The sequence below is a fragment of the Antedon mediterranea genome, chromosome 4, assembly GCF_964355755.1.
Source record: "Antedon mediterranea chromosome 4, ecAntMedi1.1, whole genome shotgun sequence".
Classification (NCBI taxonomy): Eukaryota; Metazoa; Echinodermata; class Crinoidea; order Comatulida; family Antedonidae; genus Antedon; species Antedon mediterranea.
The window spans coordinates 9392702-9407766 of record NC_092673.1 but is presented as its reverse complement, the minus strand read 5'-3'; the positions used below and the strand labels follow the sequence as shown (position 1 = coordinate 9407766).

The 15065-nt window shown below is 34.6% G+C and overlaps 1 protein-coding gene across 4 annotated transcripts in view; it reads right to left on the bottom strand.

Moving 5' to 3' along the window:
- Nucleotides 1-6581, bottom strand: part of LOC140046567 (uncharacterized) — a 131451-nt gene extending 124870 nt beyond the window's left edge. For 3 of the 4 annotated variants that reach the window (XM_072091260.1, XM_072091262.1, XM_072091263.1), the window contains exon 1: nucleotides 6268-6445. The gene's annotated coding sequence lies outside the window, so the exon portion shown is untranslated. Of the gene's footprint in view, nucleotides 1-6267; nucleotides 6446-6561 lie in introns of those variants that run through there. The other variant, XM_072091261.1, reaches the window with a different exon arrangement.
- Nucleotides 6582-15065: the final 8484 nt, after the last annotated feature.

Sequence of the window (15065 nt, the reverse complement as noted above, 5' to 3'; positions counted from 1 at the left end):
AGAAATTATAGTGTAAAATATTAAAGCCCCATTCCCTACGTTTTTTAGATCTAATTTAAGATCACAAACTATATTTAATGTAAAAATAATACTATATGGTCCTATTGCGATAACTTTTTTCGTCTTTAAACGGTTAAGAGCCATTGTCTGTAAGAATCAAAGAAATATGAAAAAGAGTGGCAGACTCAAAAAAATGGATTTCTTTCAAATTTTGCACATGGCTATATATGTGTTGAGAGAAATCAAATATGAAGTATTTTTTATTTCACACGTATATTTCCATGGCAACGGCCAAATTTGTGTTTTTGACAAATTTTGTCCTTTTTTAAGGTTTTTTAAAATGGATATTGGTACTACTTTGATGAACGATATTTTTGTGTTGTTCATTTAATTATAAAAAATAATTAGTGTATGCATAATAACAATGCATTGTGTACCTGTTTCAAATTTTTTTATTTTTTTTTATTTCATACCTTGGGAGATACCATTTATTTAAAAAGGGGTGTTTTTCACTTTTTTTAAATTGTTCAATGCAACTAAACTTTACTTCACCATAACGCCCAAAGTGGTGTTTTTTTTTAGCTGATTTATTACAAATAGGTAGTTCTAATGTTTAATAATTGATTTCTAAAATAAAATACTGGGGTAAATTTAAAATCTACAAGCAGTGTTGCGAGAAACATAGGCATTTTTATAAAAAAAAAAAACATGGTATATTAGTAAAAACATTTATTTTCTTTGATTATTTGATTTGAAACTCATTGGTCAGAAAAATTCTTAATGTTTTATATAGTTCTAGTTGTGTTGTGAGAAAAAAAAAATTAATTTTTAATTATAGATTCTGTAATTCCCAGTTTTAATGTCATTTTATAGGTTATATCCTCTGAAAATTTGAATAAATTATCAGATCGTTGTGAATTTTAATCTTTGAAACAGATTACTCCACTCTTATTTTGAAGCTCCTCTTTCATTTGTTTACTTCTTTTATTTGCTAACCTAAGCAGATCCCACATGCCCATCCACCACCACTTTCGACTACCCCCCCCCCCCCACCCCCCACCCCGACCAACTATAACCACAAAAAGATAAACTGCAACACTTTGGTCGATCATCCACTATAGAGTGTCAAATGCATGCATTCAAGCACCACCCACACTGCCGCTACTATCGCCCCAATGAATAGACGGATTCAAACTCCTCTATCCCATCCCCTCCCCCTTTCTCCAAGCCCCCACCCACCCCAAGTTAAAAATTGAAATGCAAAAGATAGGACATAAAGTTAAGTTTTTAGACCCTCGCCTTCAACCTTCTAACTATTTAAAAGTCCTGGATCCACCACTTTCCCCTCCCCAAAATAGAACCAATCAAAAGTCAATGATATACTCAGGTATGTTAATGCTACATAACAAATATTGAAGCCCTGATTTTTTGAAATTTCATTTCATTTAAGGTCAGCATGTAAAATATCACACTTCATTATTAAATATTGGTTTTAAATTCTATATTTTTTTTTACTGTGATGGTTGGATTCAGTATTAATTATTAATTAATAATTATCTGATAATTATTTAATTTCCCTTAGTTATGCATAGCAACAGTTACTATGGTAACTAAAAATGAGATATTCTTTAGATTTTGCATATTTATCTCATACAAATTTAAATTTATAGATTATTAGCAGGCATGCCTTATTTGCATTTTCAAATTACCGTTTCACAAGGTCATATTCGTAAGCACTTTCTTCTGTGATTATTTTTATTCATGAAAACCCCATATTTTATTTACAGCGGCCACCTCCCTTAACGGACGCACTTTGAAAAGCCTGTTTGTTCTTCCTATCTAATTAGTGCATTTGGTGCTTACCGTAAGCAACTGCGGGCACCTTTTTATACTAAAAATGAGATTTTTTGTAAGCGGCCAATCGAAAAATGCGATACTTATTGCATGGACCTATGAATTAGAGGTGCATGTTTATTGTATTTCTTTATATATTAGCTTTATTTTGAAGAGGTTTTAAAAACATTACTGTGAAGAGATGAGAAAACTACACAGATTTTGACCGACCATTTTTCATATAATAAAGTTTTTAAAATTTGTCTGAAAATGCTAAAAAATACTAAACCACCTGATTATAAATAATAATAGGCCTACAATTAGCTGGAAAATTGAGAGGCTCGTTTCGTTAAGAATATCGTATATAGCCATAATAAGTGATTTTGGCCCTTTATCGGCAGAACCTCCCGTAAGGGGTCACCGCCCGTAAGCGGCCACTTTTCCAGGTCCCAAGGGTGGCCACTTACGGGAGGTTCAACTGTATTTAAAAAAACAATTATCCTTAGTTATACATAGAAACAGGTTCTAAGATAACATAAATAATACATTTTGACATAACTTGACCCAACAAATGACCCTTTCACAAGGTCACACATTTTCTGGGATTCAGTAGATAAGTAAATTTGGGAAAAGGTAGTATAAGTAATCAATTGTTTGTAGTCATGAAACCCCATATTAAAAATATTGTACTTAGTTACGTATAGAAACAGTTGCTACAATACACTATAGGTAAAATGTTGATGTCATTTGACCTCAATATGTAAACAATTTTTTTTTTCATGAAACTCCATATTTAATTTTTTTTTTAAATATCATTTGTTACGTAAAACAGGTTTAAGATAACACTAAAGGTCATTTTTTTACCTTTCATCAGATTCGTCAAGACTTTATTTCTGAGATTATTAGGATTCAGTATTTAAAGTAAAATGTTGACCTCAAAATGAATGAATTTACAAGGTCAAGTTTGTCATTAATGGAATGCAGTAGAAGTAAAATTGAGAAAAATTAAAAATGCAATCAATTCTTTGTATTTATAAAAACGCCATTTTTTACGTTTTAAAAAAAATTACTTTCCTTAGTTACACATAGAAATGGTTGCTAAGGTAACACTATAGGTAAAATAAGAAAATTGTTGAGAATTGTTATGAACTATCTTGTAAATTTTGATCAAACATTAATAGTTGTAGTAAAGTGGGGACCTGTCCTGTTTTGCATTCTGACCCCTTTTGACCTCAAATGACCTATTTACAAGGTCAGATTTTTTGGGAGGTCTTTCTGTATCTCTTTACACAAAATAGATTTAAAAATTTATAAAAACCATTGACGCAATTATTTCCAAGTTTAACATTATTTTCCATCAACTACATATTTCAATGCAAAATACTGTTTTTCTGGCAATTAATTGAAATAAACCTGGCAACACATTCTCCTATTTTATATAAAATATTCGTATGACTCTAGTAGCATTATGACAAGCCACATATACATTTTATTATTGGATTAGCCATATTTAAATTGTGTTTCATGAGTTTTGTTTGTTGATATTTTGTTATATTTTTTGTATTTTTCGTATTTTCCTGGCAACACAAAACCTATGTACGAAATTTACCCCAGTGTTTTTTTCGTGATTATTGTTGACAAACCTATTGACTATCCAATTAAAAAACCTCATTGATTTAAAAACACCACTTTGGAAGTTATAGGTACGTTTATGAGGTATACTTTTATAAAAAAAATATTTTTTAAAAACACCCCTTTTTAAAATAATGGTATCAACCAAACTCCATTTTGTAATTTATTTTTTTTCTACATTAAATGGAACTCAATACATGTTGTTTACACTGCTATAAACTAAAACTGTATACTGTAAGTATTTTTGGTTAAAATAAGTATACAAGTTTGTACTTTTTCACTATAGAAAATCTGTGAAAAATGGCAAAAACATCAAAATTTGGATAATTGACCGTTGTCATGGCAACGGAGGCTAAAAATTGAAATGAATGTTGTAGATATGCTTTTTATTGAAATGTCTATTCATGGTAAAAATTTGAGAGAAATCCATTTTTTTACATCTGCCACCAAATCTTTGATTTTTACAGACAATGGCTCTTAAATTGTGAAAAATAAATCGATTCTAATAATTATAGCGGCCCGCTATAAATCCCAAAATGCATTGCGCGCGGATTGATATTTTTGTTTTTCACCTGTAATTCGCCCACTTTTCGATCGATCGTGAAGCCAAAACAAATGGAAGACTCCAAACTTTTCAGCGAAAATACCGGGTTTTCCCCAATTTGTATCAACGGAGTCTGGCAAAAATAGAAAGACAATTAATGCAGCAACTATACAACGTCAGGCTAGGTATATAGCTAGCGTACGATGTTCGTACGTTATCGATGTTTACCAGCTAGGCCTACAAAACTAAGCCTAGCTAGGCTAGGCCTAAGACCGTCCACGAGAGGTCGATCGCCGCGAGCTACTTAGGTAGTGCATTGTTTCTCACTTTTTATCATAATTTACCATAAAACGTACATTTAAGACAAGGAATGACATGGTTTAATGTTTTTAAAGTGATATATATGTATTATTTTCCAAAAAACGTCCAAAATTGCAGGGAAAGGGTCTTTAATATTCACTATAATCCTCTATGATACATTATACTTCATAGTCACACATAAATACTGATGTACGTCGGAAGGCTATATACTTTATGCATGCTGCCTGACTGCCAGTGATCTAAACAATTATAGGTACGCAGTTGTCTGGCGGTGTCCTTTGTACGAATCGTTCGTGCGCCAGCTCGCTATGAGACGCGTCAATATCATGTTACATGCAGGGACCAAACATTTATTTTTCAGGTTAAAATCGGAAATTCATTTGCAGCTTTTAGAAATTTACAGACACGTATCACTAGTTGACGCTCATACAGAGAAGAAGGTTCACGAACAAGTTTACGAATTTTTCAATTTACAAACAACTTTTTGTACTGTGGGGCACGTATTTGGAGGATTTTTGGAGATGAGGGTGAGGTATTGGGCATGTCGGGGATGGGGGTTCGCAGTTGGTTAAGGGGGGTTCGCTGTAAAGGGGGGGTTCGCCCGAACCATAAAAACCCCCCCTGGCTACGGGCCTGATCGCTAACAGAAAAAAGCTAATGCGCACACGTAAGCAAGGATTTTTCATCTTGAGACATAATTTGCTGCCCTCTAGAGTTTAATTTTTCTGCTAAGATGGTTTGATAAATAACCTTAAGTTGTTTGCTTAAGCACTTCTTAAATATTTCAACCTTGGGGCAATTGCAATATAAAGACCTAGGCTTACTTTAATCATAGAGATATTATATAGTGAACTATAATATCTATATGCTTTAATCTAAGACCTAAGACCACGAGAAAGTCTCAGTTAAGCCTGCATTAAGATTATGTAAAATATTAGGAGATTTTAATACGGTAATTAAAAAAATTGGCAAAAAAAGTTTATGTAATTTGATTAATGTAAATATTGGTTAATTAATACAACATGTTTTCAAAAAAAATTATTCTAAATAATACTATAGGCTGCTATGTAGTATTTTATTGGTCAAAACTAGAGGCCGCGTATGGAGGACATGATGAGTTTATACACGAATCATGTGTATGGAGGCACTAGGCCTACCTAATAATAATAGGCCTACTACTAGCTAGCTAGGCCCTAAGCTAGGGCCCTACTACTACTACTACTACTAGTACTAGAGAGTCGAGGCCTACCTAGGCATGCCTAGGCCTAGCTAGCTGGCCTAGGCAAGCCTAGCTAGGCCTACCTTCTAGGAATTTAGGCTAGCCTCTAGCCTAGGCCATATACCTAGTAGTAGTAGTAGTAGGGAGGCCATGGCTGGTGGCTAGTAGGCTAGCTAATAATAGCTAGCCTAGCTAGTACTAGTAGGCATAAAATCACCAACATCACAATGACAACTAGGCTAGGCCTAAGCCCTAGCCTAGTACTAGGGCCTCCTAGTAGGCCTAGCTAGGCTAGTACCAGTAGTGGTCTAGCTAGGCCTAGCTAGTAGGCCTAGGCCTAGTTAGTAGGCCTAATAGGGGCCTGGGCTTAGCCTACTAGCTAGGCCTAGCCTCCTAGGCTAGCTAGGCCTAGCCTAGCCTAGGCCTAGTAGGCTTAGCCTAGCTAGGCCTAGGCCTATCTAGGCCCAGCCTAGCCTAGGCCTAGTCTAGGCCCCTAGGCCTAGTCTAGGCCCCTAGGCCTAGCTAGGCTATCTCTAGTATGCCTAGGCCTAGTTAGGCTAGCCTAGCCTAGTAGCTAGGCTAGGTCTACTAGTAGGAGGGCCCCTGCCTAGTTAGGCCTAGCCTAGGTAGGCCTAGGAGGTAGGCTAGGCTAGCCTTGGCCAACGCTGTCTCCTCAATAAAAATACTGTACCTGTCTCCAGTACGTTACTTATCTTACCTAAAGTTCGGCCTACTATACAATGCCTGGGCTATTTATAATTAATTATTGTATTTAAAAATATCTCTAGCTGACACGCGACATATGACACTGGCCGTCCGCCGTGTGAATGTGATGATATGCGCTGCTGCCGCCGCCTCCTCTCCTTCTCTCCGATCCTCCTCTCCTAGCTCGACTCTACACGTACACCACAAACGGCGCGCGCACGATCGGAAAATTAAATGTAAATAAATAAACAAAAAGGAGCAACGCGTATACACAGCGCGTATACTGTGTAGTACGCCTCTCACATACTTAACTGGTTACCACCCAGCGTAACTTCTGACCACCAATGAACAAAAGTTGTTTAGTAGGCATAGATTGTATAGCGCCGCTACAAGTACCCAAACTAACTAAAGGCCCATTTACAGTTTACACTAGGGCGATAATGATCGATAATAAAAAGATAGGCCTAAATATGCATTTTTCATACCTAAAACAAAAGAAGTTTTCATCATAGAACTATAGGATTATCATCTATGCTGCCTTTGATGAAAAACAATTTCTCACCACGTCCAATCAAATGACGCCATGAGCAACAATATCGTTACAATATAAATTATCGTTAAGATTTTATTGGGTTTTTTTTGGTTTTTTTTCATTTCATTTATTTCAATATCGTCATCGCAGCCTTAGCTGAATTACAAAGATATTTACATAATTCTCAATATTAAAATTTGTATAAATAAAAGTATAAAACCAATGGTAACTAGAAAGCCACTCCGAGAGTGCATACCTCCGCCTACTGTAAAATTCTCCTACATAAGATTTCTCCGGTAAAAAAAAATATACTGTATATATATTTGTGTGTGTCTTAATGCTGTTTGTGATTTAGGCTAATTTCACTACAAGCATGTGTATGCGAGTTTGGTGTAATGGTTATGTAACAAGCCTTTCAATTAACAATGGCTTCAGTTGACTAACAATAGAACAGCAACGCGAAAATCAAACGAGTGAATTTGAAAAGAAAATAGGTTTTTTAAACTACTGGAATCAAAAAACGTGAACATTAAATCAAATTATGTTTTAAAATTACAAATCACAAATTATAACTCTTGCCTCTTGTACAAAAATGAAGTTTTTTGGACAAGTAGTTCTCGAGAAAATGCAATTTCAGTTTACTTGTTAATTTAAGACTGCTCACCGGCTTTTGATAATTCTGTCCTATCTTTTAACACTAGCAGGTCTGAAAATAATTGTTAAAAGTGGTCCAGAATTGTGACCGTGGTCCAGATTTTAACCAAAATTGGGCAGTGTCGTCCTTGCACCAGGTGACATGTATGGTAGTAATTTGGAGTCATTCGAATCTAAACTGTGAGCGCTAGAGTGATGACAAACAAACAAACACACACACACAAACACACAAACCAACATATCAACATACTTGGCCAATTTTCAATTTGGCCAAGTAACAAACACACGCTACCGATTACATATACCTCCGCCACATACCTCCTTGGCGGAGGTAAATTATATATAAAAAAGGATGAAATAGACACCAGAAATACTATACAGGAACATTATAAAAGTTTAGCTTAAAATAGTAAAATTTTATTTAAAAAAACACCTAAAAGGACCAATTAAGACTAACATAGACATTAAAAATAGTGAATAAAAGGAAACAATAAACTGCACTGAATATTGGGTGATACATAATGATTATTCATTTAGAAGCGAGGTAAGGTATGGTATTGCACTTTTTCTATATCTTTCAACTCTGCATTTGGGTTGTTGATACTTTACACGTCTTAGTTTCATGTTACTTACATTCTTCACTGGAAACAATTTTCCAAAATGAATACTTTTTGAACAATTCAGAGCAAACTTATAGCTTTAGTTTTTATTGATCATGACGTCATTTGATTGGATTTTCAAAAATATTATCTATAATATATATACATAATAATAATAATAATAATACAATAATATATATAATTATCTTATAGTTCTATCTAGTTCTTTCGTTTTATCCAAGATAATGTATGTTTATCTATTTAACACCTGGAGACATCGTCATTTCAACCCTAACCGCATAACTCGATACATTCCACTGCAGAGCGAGGACGTACTGGTCATTTTTCGACAAGCACATTTGGTGAGTGTACTTTTTTTCTTTTCCATTTGTGTTTAAGGATACGCGATCGCTTCATCATTATGTTGAAAGGTGTTATTTTATCTATCAGTTTCTGGCTCATTGCAGTCAAAGCGATCTGCACAGCCACACCTAATAACGCCGGTAACTTACAACTTAACGAATATTTTGTTGACGTCTCCAAGCCTAATGATTTCGGAGAATTTGCAATCTACAACCTGACATGTCGTATGCATATATGCACATTGCCAGAAAAATGACTTTCAATAAAATGGTTATCATCTGTCTACTCTGCAGCAGCGGTGACATTGGGCCTAACCCTGGTCCTATATCGAATAACATGAACCCAAGTACCCGAGTTGCTCTAAGGGTTTCAACAGAAGGAGTCGAGTAACCAAATGTTCAATTTGCTCTACTGTGTATTATCAACGGTGCCGTCGATCATCTACAGACAGGACTTTCGTTTGTGACTCTTGCATTTTTGTCAGTCTTCCTTTCTCTGGAGAGGATGAGATTCATGAGTTGACCACGACGTCCAACCCGGTAAACGTGCCTCCAAGTAGCGAAAACGAGCAACCCGTACCTGTATTCGACTGCTTCAAAGTAAGAGGGTTACATTTTGTTCATATCAACATTAGATCTATGCTACCTAAGATGTCCGTTTGTTTGCTTCACGATCTAAAGCTCTAGCTATTGGTATCTCTGAAAGTTGGCTTAACAAAACGTTTATTTCTAAAAGGTCTTGACGAAATTTCCCCATTAAACTTGGATGACTGATGAGATTTTAAATAATATACATCAACGAGATAAGTACTTATATTCTTTTAGAAAGAATAATAGCCAGGTAGACACTTAAAACAATACACCAAATTGATGAATAAAGTCCTAAAGGATATACAAAAGGCCAAAGCAAACTATTTTAAAAACAAGGTTGATGAATGCAAAAGCGACTCTAAAAAAACTTTGGAAGCACCTGAAAAATCTGGGCTCCAAACAAGCTAAAAAGTCTTTAATCAAAATAGTTCTTAATTCTAATGGTGCCCTATACCACGAACCTTATAAAATAGCTACGGTAATCTATTGAATAAGTTTTTCACAAACAATGCCTCCTCACTTGTAAATAAGCTCCCAGTTGGTAAGGGTCTTTTTAGTACGTCGTCCATGATTTTTAAATCATTCTATAAAAATAAGAAAGTGAAGCCCAATAGTTTCACTCTTAATAATATAGATGAAGATGATGTCCGTATTGAGAAATGTAATTCTAATAAACTAGATGGTACGCTCGCTTCGCTCGCGTACCATCTTGGTCGTGCCCACAGATGGTTCTCGAATACATAATAATTTCAGCGTTAAAAAACTGGCGATTTCAAATGTACGTACCGCAGGACAATAATACATGTCGTTTACAGGAACGAATAAATAGACACTGTGATTTATGTACTGAACTAAAATTAGCACCCTGGGAATTACTTCCGAAAGAGAAACGTGTCACAAAATGAGACCAATTGTTTAAATTTAAACAAACTTAATTTGTGTTTTGTATGTAACATTAGGGTTGAGGGATGGGAAAGAGGATGGGTGCAAAGAGGAACAATTTTTAAATATATTCTTTATCCATGTAGTAACGAAATGTTAATAGTTTTCATGTTTTACAAATAATATACCACTAAACACAGTAAAACATTGCGATGTAATACTTTGTTGAAACTATCACCGTCCTAGTCGATTGAAATAGTATAGTACATGTAACGATACATCACTACGACGTGTATAATATGTTTGTATAATGTAAAACAATTTGTGAAAACCACCTCTATTCGTGGCAAATCATAAATTCGATTTAATCGTCAATAAATATTAAATTATCTAACTCAACTTAATTAGTAGGCCTAATGGTTTTCAATTGTTTCTTAGAGCTAATTCATACTTAAGTTGGTTCCTAACCCTAGCCACCAAAGTTGTTCTGCGTTTAGGGCATGTGATGCACCGTAGGGGGACCGTAGGCCTATCCTCTACTGGCTTTACAACGCTACTCATGCCAGCGAGGGAAGGGTGATGATGTCAATAATAAAGATTTGTACATATATATATACGGCGACTGAAAACGCTAGCTCATTATCCGTTAAAACAAATCTATATCCAACCTCTGCAGCACAGATTGAAAAAAAAATGGATCGAATTTCTGTTATGAGTATGCAGTACTTGCCTTTACGACGCCTGAGGGAATAGACACTTGTGGAACAGAGATTGGAATGTTCCATTCATTTCAAATCAATACATTTGCATAAACGTATATTAAATCTATCAAAATAGTATTTTTTAAAGAAAATCGGCCTGTCTTCAACATTATGATACTGTACTCGAGCTGTTCAACCGGTTTTCAGCTATTAAAAACAATTATCGTAGGAGGAGATAGGAAAATGCGAAGCCTCCTCGCATTTTTGTGGCGGGTATTTTTCAAGATGGACATCCATTAGACAGTGTATACCACGATCGGAAAACACCCCTATTTGGGGCAAATCGTTGAACCTAAATTTGTTTTAATCGTCAATAACTAATTATCTAACTTAATTTAATTAGTAAACAGGGTTACATCAGGTGGTTAAAATCAGTACCGAAAGTACGAACCAACTTTATATACCATCGAGTAAAAATTCTAAAAGTAAGGCGCGATTTACCGAATTTTGCCCTTACGTAAATTTATATATAGAAGTACTGATCTTGACTCAATTCCTGCTAGATTTTAAAAAGATGGCTTATCTATTCTTAAGATTCCCTTAACAAGTGTGATTAATTTGTCAATACAATCTGGAATTTTTCCTAACGAGTTTAAGCCTCTTTATAAGAAAAATTGTGGAAACTAGATGGTACGCTCGCTTCGCTCGCGCACCATCTAGGTCGTGCCCACAGGTGGTTCTCGAATACACAGTAATTTCAGCGTAGCAAAACTGGCGATTTCAAATGTACGTACCGCAGGACTATAATAAATTGTCGTTTACAGAAACGAATAAATAGACACGATGATTTATGTAGTCAACTAAAATTAGCACCCTGGGAATTACTTCCGAAGGAGAAACTTATCACAAAATGAGTCCAAATTTTTTATTTGGACTCATTTAAAGAAACCCAATTTGTGTTTTGTATGTAACATTAGGGTTGAGGGATGGGAAAGCGGATAGGTACAAAGAGGAACAATTTTTAAATATATTCTTTATCCACTCAGTAACGAAATATTTTTTTCATGTTTTATAGGCCTATAAATAATATACCTCTAAATACAGTAAAACATTTGCGATTTAATACTTTGTTTATTTTTTTTATTTATTTTTTTTTAAATATTCATTGTACACTAATTTTCCCCGTGTATGGCAAGAGATTCCTTATTATATTAGAGAACATTCTTTATTTAGTTTAGTTAAAACTGTCACTGTCATAATCGATTGAAATATTAAAGTACATGTCACGATACACCACTACGACGTTTATATTTTTGGTAATTATTAATTAATACAAACGTTGAGAAAGAACTGTCAGTATAAAGTTTATTTGTATATAATAATGTGTTTATATATCTAACAGTAGAGCCTATCCACAATCTCAGTAATAAAGTTTATTTGTATATATTTTTATATTACATCTAACAGTACGAACATTCACAGTAAGAAATGTTCGATTCAAATGAGGACCAAAAATAGTTAATAGGTATTTACAGTATTGTCAAAATATTGCAAGTTTATTCTCAAAGGGCCCATATATTTACCTACCGTATGTGTTAAACCAAGGGCTCATAAATTTACCTACTTGTGTTAAACCAAACTCTGGCAGACTGAGAGATTGGGATGTTCCATTCATCGCAAATCAATACATTTGTATAATCGTATATTAAATCTATCAAAATAGTATTTTTTTTAAAGAAAATCGGCCTGTCTTCAACATTATGATGGCATACTCTAGCTATTCAACCGGTTTTCAGCTATTAAAAACAATTATCGTAGGAGGAGATAGGAAAATGCGAAGCCTCCTCGCATTTTTGTTGCGGGTATTTTTCAAGATGGACATCCATTAGACAGTGTATACCACGATCGGAAAACACCCCTATTTGGGGCAAATCGTTGAACCTAAATTCGTTTTAATCGTCAATAACTAATTATCTAAATTAATTTAATTAGTAAACAGGGGGTTACATCAGGTGGTTAAAATCAGTACCGAAAGTACGAACCAACTTTATATACCATCGAGTAAAAATTCTAGAAGTAAGGCGTGATTTACCGAATTTTGCCCTTACGTAAATTTATATAGACTAGAGGGTGAGCTCGCTTCGCTCGCTCCCCCTCTAGGAAGTGTAGACGATGGTTCTCGGAATGATAATGTTCTCCTTATACATTTTCTGTCGGTTACCATTATTGAAAATGCTTGACATTCGTAAAACTAAACTACTTTGTTTCACAGTGTTTTAGATGATTAATAACATTTTAAAGTATAGTTTTTATTGTTTGGTAAGGCCCTTTGGGGAGGCGGAGGTCATTTGAGGGAGGTGCTTATTCGAGGGATATATGTTAAATTTTTTAGTTCTAATAATATGGTAACATTTATAATCAAATGAAATCCTCTCATAGATATGAAAAGTGGTAAAAAAGAATAACAAATGCTTGGTAAATTGCAGATAACAGTGCGGTGAATTCTACTACAAATAGTATAATTGTGTTATTATAATGTGGATGGACGTTTATTAGATAGTTGGGTTGTGGGGTGGGGGGGGGGGTTATTATTCAAAGTGATGTTTTATTGGAGAGGCGTTTATTCAAATGAATACCATCCTAATAATTATTAATACATTATTTAATTTAATCATCTTTTGAAACTAACTGCCGTGACAGAGTGGGCCCAAGAAAGAAGACATTACGGCTTGCAACATGGGCAGACATTATTCAAAGTGATGTTTTATTGGAGAGGCGTTTATTCAAATGAATACCATCCTAATAATTATTAATACATTATTTAATTTAATCATCTTTTGAAACTAACTGCCGTGACAGAGTGGGCCCAAGAAAGAAGACATTACGGCTTGCAACATGGGCAGACATCTCGGTCCTAACGGGACACAGGAAGATAGCCTACAGTTATTCCTGCAAGCTTACTCAATAAAACTCAGCTATCGGGATTTCACTCGAAAAATGTCTTATCAAATCTCCCTATGTAATTTTATAATACTATTCCCCACAATATATTCTGATTCTTTATGGCGTATATTTAATTTGATCTTTATTAATTTGCAGTATAATTCCTATTATTTAACTACTGTACCTTCACACACGTGTGGTATGTTTTAAAATAAACAAAAAACTGAAATGGCTATGATTAATGGCCAATTTTTTTTTCGTCTTCCAAAGGGACACTGTATTGATTGATGGAAAGTGCCTGTTTCCAGTCACCTTTAGGGTCAAATCTATTATTTTAACTGCTCCCTTGTGTATAAAAGAGAGGAAATATTTGAAACTAAGGTGAACTTATCTTAAACCCGGAAATTACTTTGACCGGGAAGAATTGAAATTGAGAGGAAAATCCAATGTTGAAATCATAAATGTTGTTAAAAAACTCTTTATAATATCTTCCGAAGATATAAATATGGAACAATAGCGTCGGCGTGCACACTAATGTTATCAAATCTACGTTTCGCGGTACATATCGGATAGATAAGGTAGGTATCCAAGGCGGAGATTTGTAGAGAAGTTTTTGCATTGTGCTCGCCTATGTCAGAATTAACCATAATTTATATATAGATGAGGTTGGAACCGTCCCATAAGCATTCTTCCATGTGTTTCGAAAATCATTGAATCGGTTGTAAATGAACTACTGCACTCTCATTTACTAGATAATGATATCCTTTTCGACCATCAATCTGGCTTTAGGGGTAATTATTCTACAGATACCAGTCTTATTAACCTGCAAGATGAATTGAAAACTGAGGCAAGTAAAGGAAATCTTGCAGGTATTATTGATGTTCAGAAAGCTTTCGATACCGTAAATCACAATATGTTGTGTAAAAAACTGATGGAAATGGGGTTTGATAATAACTCCTTTAAATGGTTCAGATCATATCTTAGTAATCGTAACCAGGTTGTTGAAATTAATAGTGTTAAATCACTCGTTCCACAAGGAAGCATTATTGGTCCAACTTTATTTTTGTGCTATATAAATGATTTACCTTCCAGTGTAACTTGTAAAGTTCTCATGTATGCTGATGATATAGCTCTGATTGCTTATGGGAAAGAGTATCTCAGATTCGCTTACTCATAATCTTGAAATGGTTTATAGATAACAAATGTAACCCTGCCATGGTTTACCATGTTTTCCTTATTAGATTTTTGCTATACTTTGTAGTGTGGTAGAATAATCTTTTAATCCTTTCTTTGTTGTTAAGCCCAAGTTTTAATTAGTTGTTTATCTTTTGGTTAGAACTTCCTTTGCTGTTTATGTCATTATGTCATAAACTATGTGGTAATGCATGAGAGCTTTCTGTTTTTTCTATAGACACTGACCAATAAGGGCCAGTTTACCCTTTGCTTTTTTCCCCAGCAACATGGATTGACCAATGGAATTAGCCTTGGTCAGGTGACTGGGCCAATATTAGGGTATGTTCCCATGTTTCATTCTCTTTTCCTGATTA